Source organism: Microtus ochrogaster, chromosome 5 (assembly GCF_000317375.1).
Source record: "Microtus ochrogaster isolate Prairie Vole_2 chromosome 5, MicOch1.0, whole genome shotgun sequence".
NCBI lineage: Eukaryota > Metazoa > Chordata > Mammalia > Rodentia > Cricetidae > Microtus > Microtus ochrogaster.
In genome coordinates, this window is record NC_022012.1 from 46,399,156 (window position 1) to 46,404,817 (window position 5,662).

A 5,662-nucleotide genomic window follows, 5' to 3' on the forward strand; every position below is an offset into this window, starting at 1 on the left:
AAAAAAAAAAAAAACAACAAACATAGAATTTGACGATTCCTATTCCTGGTATTTAAACAAAATTCTCTGCTGGAAACACATCCTAAACATTCACAGATTGCTGCAAACAACATTCTCCATGGCTTTTCATCTGAAAACCCGCTCTTCCAGAACACAAATTCATTTATCCTGTTTTGTTTGATTAGCAGAAAGCCCAGATTGAAGTAGGCTGCCTGTTCTACCCACTTCTCAGTGATTTCACCTGCTAATACCCGTGCTCTTCAGAGTGACTCCTTTGACAGAGGCTGACTGTCTATTGTTGGCAGAAGCAGAAAAAGAGAGTGTCTGTGTGACTCACCAGAGCAGCCACGCTCAAATGACAGATTTCAAATTATCCAGAGACGAATTTCTGAAGGGAACAGGGGCCTGGCAGTCTCAGCATCCTTCAGCCTGAAATGTCACATAGCTGTCAGCCTTGGAAGGCCCGCGGCTTCCACAGCCAGTTGTCACTGGAAAAGGACTCAGCTGTCCTTTAGGCCTTAGTTCTTCCGTGTCTGGGGCTTCTCCCCAGAACTGTCATCCTGCCTACCTGTGGGATTCTGTTGGCCCGAAATTAGAGGTGACGTGCAAAGCCACAGACAGGAACTGGGTGGCTGGTTTGGTGAGTGGTGGCGCCCCCTACAGTCTCGGACCAGAATACAGCCAGATGACTAATGAACTGGCACACTATGGATCGTGGGCTTCCTGGTCTCAAAATTCAGGCCTTGGGTTCTCTTCAAGGCTCTGGGCTAATTTTTGCTTAAAAGGCCGGGTCAGATCTGACCTCAAGCTTCTCTGTGTGGGATCCCTGAAATATGAAGTGGCCTGAGGCGTGTGCCACATGGAGCTAGTGTCAGTGAGGTGAGCTCACTCCTTAGGCTTGTCTCCCCACCCTCTCCTCCACACCAGAAACATCTGTGACTGACATGATGGGCAATGTTTAGACCAACTCTACATTCATAACATGACTCGGGGGTGGGGGGTCAGAATGTTCCCAAACCTGCCGTTCTGATTTCTTTTGAGGCCCTAGACAATTTTGGCTACTCTGAGGTCAGAGGGCAGCCTGCTCCTCCTGCCATTTCCTCCATGGTGTTCCATCTCCTGGACAGCCCCGGAACATTCCCAGAGTGCTCAGCATGAGTTTTCAGGGGCCAGGCCCTTTGCAACCCATCCTGGTGATGTTTATTTCTTCCGTCTCCTGACTTTCCCATCATCTGTCTGTACAGGTCCCTGGCAGCTGACCCACGATGAGCTTTAGACCGAGGATGTACTATGAGAGCCCTGTGTCTTGAACGCATACACCCCAAACTCTGGTATCTCCAGGACAACTGGATGGACTGGTCCCCATCAACCAGAGCGCTTGCTCGTGTTCTCCCCAACCCCCAGTCTTGTTTGCTCTCGGTTGTCATCTTGCTGTTTTTCTCTTTCCTGTAGCTTTTCACTGTCCTCCTAGGAGCAGACCTCAGGAGATGGACCAGGACTTGGGAGGTCTGCAGACCCTGCCTGTGGTCCTCAGCCAGCCAGCACCTGCTGAGCCTGGCTTTAAGATACCATTTTCTCAGACAGATGCTGGAAGGCACCAGCTTCTGGAAATCCCCCAGCACACCCCACCCCCGCGCTGTGTTTTTTTCTGCATGACTAGCTGCTCATAAGATGGAATCTAAGGGGACAATTATCAGGACTTTTCCACTTTTTAAAAATGTGTGTGACTTATCTTCGGCTTTTATCTGAGCGCAAATTTGGTGACGTACCTCTCCTGTGTGTACTCCTGTCGAATCTGCAGAAATCGATGTGACATACCCCCTCCTGTCTGGGCTGTTTGTATAATTGTATATAAATGTAGCAATAAATATATTCTAACAACATCTGGAGCCTGGATCCCCACTTCATTTTGTACCTTGGTGGCAGGGAGTGGCAGTCACACTTTCACTGACAGGCCCTGCTGACCACTGGTGACCTGCTGACCACCTGATCCATCTGAGCCTCTCATCTCCAGTTTCAGCAAGGGAGTGTTACTAAGAAGCAAGCCAGCGTTCGGAGAAAGGATGAGGGGGTTCAGTGGCAGAGCTGGGACGTGGTACAGCATTAGTAATTCATGCAGTGGCGCTGGTCCTGGCTGAGGGAGGTTTGAACGTGCAAGGACTGAAGCATTGGGTGACAGTTTGCAGTGTGACTCAGTCATCTGACATTCAGGCAACTGTTCAGACACTGAGTCACACTGCAAACTGTCGCCTTAACAATATATTGTGCTGCAGCGATGTGGTGAACGTGGCAGGTACTTGCCAGGCACAAAGGGAGACTTTAAGGGTTTTCATAAAAACCACACAAAATATGCCACAATAGAATTTTTTCATTGGTTAGTGGGTTTGCAGAGGTTCCAAGGCAATACAGAGAGCACATAAACAGACAGTCCTTTATCTATTAAACACAACGCTGTTTATCTGCTCCCAAGGAATGTTTATTAATACTGTCCTCTCATGTACTTAAGGTCTTTTGTTAGCAGCATTTTTTTAATAAGTTAAAAGATAATCATGTGCTTTGCTGTGGTATCTTTTCAAATTGCTTTGCTGATGTTTCTCAGTGGGCCTCTCCTCAGTCATAAATAGAACTTGACATACAACCATCCAGTCAGAAGACACAGATATGATGGAGCCCCAGACTGGAACATACTGGGCCAGGGAGGGTTGGAGCACCTGAAAGGCTACTACTTTTTGTGTATTAAAAAGGGGGAGGGGAGACTGGAAGCATCTGGAAACCATTAGGCTGTGATGCTCTCCCCTGCCAATGCCGCTTTTCTGAACAGATCCCTTGGGGCTGGGACTAGTGACTTGCACAGGCAGAAGCCATTAGAAAAGAGATGGCTGTGGTGGGATGAGGATAGTCTTCTTGAGAGACTGCCTGGAAGCAGAGACTGAGCAGGCCTCAGGATTTCCTCGGGGTGGTAAGGCTGGAGACTGCAGCATGTGCTCCGCTATGTAAGTCAGTGGGAATTAGTGACTGACCTTGGACCAATTGCTCCATCCAGGGGCCTCTCACTCCTCTGCTGTAAAATGGGGTGACTGGAAGGAAGGAATGAGCCTTACACACCCTCGTTTCCACTTTTACTTTCTGTTTGTAATGTGTCTTGGAAAAGGGAAAGAAGTCACCTACTTTTAATACTAAACAGAAGGAGACTGGATGGCACAGATGGGCCACAGAGACGGGAGGATTTAGAGTGTTTATATCCAAATGCTAAAACAAGCTGGGGCTTATCAAGTACAGCCCCTGGGCGGAGACAGGACACATCAGGCACCCACTGTCCATCCAGCCCCCTGGGTGGAGACAGGAAGCACCAGGCGCCCACTGTCCATCCAGCCCCCTGTGCAAATGCCAGGACGCATCAGGCGCCCACTGTCCATCCAGCCCCCTGGGCGGAGACAGGAAGCACCAGGCACCCACTGTCCATGCTCTAGTGACCATTTTTCTGACTTTTCTGCACATCAGTGGACAAATGGGCTGGAAATTGATGGCTCAGAACCCCAAAGCCTATAGTGTAACCCGCAGAGGGGGAGAAGATGATAACTTTGAATCACACCAACCCCACATGCACCCGAGGGAGCTCATGGGAAGGGAGAAACCACATAGGATGAGCACTCAACCCCTGGCCTAGAATGTATTCTGCATTACTTTCCAGGAAGATGGAGGCTTTGACTGGAGTTTGCGGAGGATCCTGTTTCTCAAGTTTTTTGGGGGGCGGGGGCGTGCTGTCTGTCTGCAGAGAGTCCACAGTTACCCCCATCTCGGCCTTACAGAGGTGATCACAGGGAGGTGGGCCCTCTTGGGATTCAGTGGTAGGCAGGAAGTCTGGTTGCCCTGACTAGGTCTGCACACTCCAGCAAGGAGCTTCGGTTGGGCTCATGGTGATCCTCCAGCCGCCACCGACTTGATCTTTGGCTTTGTCGCTCAGCCCTGTGTTCCTCATTTCATGTACATCAGACTCACAGGAAGCATGGCTAAAAACCGTGCTAGGTCACTTTCTCAGACTTTGTGACAGCGCAGGCCACAGGCCTGGCTCCGGCATCTGCAGTTATAGCACATTCCTAGGGGAGACCAAGGCTCCTTCAGTAGGGACCACACTTTAGATCCAGAAGCACTTGTCTGAGAGAAGTTGTATTTACTGTTCTCCTCAGACACCACAAGAACCAAATGTTCTCAAGGCTGAGTCATCTGGGTGGCATTTGCTAACCAGGGGCCGGTGAACATTCCTTGGTCAGCATGAGTAAGTCACTCACAAATTAATAATCCTCCTCTAGCCATGGCCTCGGGGACAAACGAGGTTATGGATTACACTCAGTAGACCGGGTAGAACATCAGATAAATGGATGCCAGCTGGACATTGATCCTGAACTGGCAATTCAAGGACAGAATCCCATTTTCCCTCAATAAAACGGCAGGCATAGTCCTGTGTGCAGGTAAACAAACATGTAAGCAGGCCTTTAAGCAGGGCTGGGAGAAGTGGGTTGTAGGAGCTTTTCACTGGATTATAAGCGTCAACTGCTCAGACCAGGAGACAGCCTGAGAGGTCCTCACAATGGCGATGCATCTGAGGGACCCCTGACAGGTGCATGTCCCTGAAACGGGTGTCAGTGCCCACAGATTTCACCTACTTATAATCATGTAACTGGGGCTAATCTGCATGCACTCTTCAGCGTCTGAGTTCACTCAACAACACACTCAATAATTCATTTAATGTCCTTTGACCCATTTGGCTTTAGTGATGACCATACCAAATGTTTCTCCAGCCTTTGCCATCAAGTAGTGAGGAATTCCAGAGCTACAGCCCAGCATGGCTTCTTAGTCCAGCCTCCGCAGGCATCCACACACCCAGACTCCCCCATCTCAGTCCTCCTGCAATCTGGGGGACATGTCTTCCTTGCCACCCACCCAAGTTGTGTGACTGCAAGACTCTGCAAGTTGCCTGTAGTACTCTACCCCCAGCGTCAGATGCCCTTCTTCCTGGGCACGTTTCCGGGGGGTTCACTCCTCACTAGTGTCCATCGGAGCGACACTTTCCTCTCTGCCTCGTGTGGTACTCAGAAGTAGCCACGGGGCCTCTTCTAGGCACACAGGGTAACGGTGAGCATGGGAACTGTCTGGTGAAGGTGTGCTGGCTACTTCTGTCAACCTGACACAAGCCAGTCATCTAAGAGGGAGGAGCCCCAATTGAGAAAACGCCTCCATAAGATCAGGCTGTAGACAAGCCTATAGGATATTTTCTTAATTAGTGATTGATGGGGCAGGGCCCAGCCCATTATGGGTGGTGCCACCCCTGGCCTGGTGGTTCTGGGTTCTATAAGAAAATAGGCTGAGCAAGGCAGGGGAAGCAAGCCAGTAAGCAGCACCCATCCATTGCCTCTGCATTAGCTCCTGCCTCCAGGTTCCTGCCCTGTTCATTGCTTCCTTCAGTGATAAATTATGATGTGGAAGTGGAAGTCAAATAAACCCTTTCATCCCCAACTCGTTTTTGCTCACGGTGTTTCAGCGCAGCAATAGTAACCCTAACTAAGACAGAGGATGTTAGTCTATCTCTCCTGCTAGACTACAGGTCATGGGTACTTGACAGAAGAAGTTTATTTGACTTATGAGACTGATCACCCAAACACCC

At 49.7% G+C, this 5,662-nt stretch overlaps 1 protein-coding gene across 1 annotated transcript in view; it reads left to right on the forward strand.

The window, feature by feature from the left end:
* Rdx (radixin) overlaps positions 1 to 1,883 on the forward strand; it is a 63,477-nt gene extending 61,594 nt beyond the window's left edge. The window contains exon 16 of the mRNA XM_026779096.1: positions 1,245 to 1,883. The gene's annotated coding sequence lies outside the window, so the exon portion shown is untranslated. The remainder of the gene's footprint in view (positions 1 to 1,244) is intronic.
* The last annotated feature ends 3,779 nt before the right edge of the window (positions 1,884 to 5,662 follow it).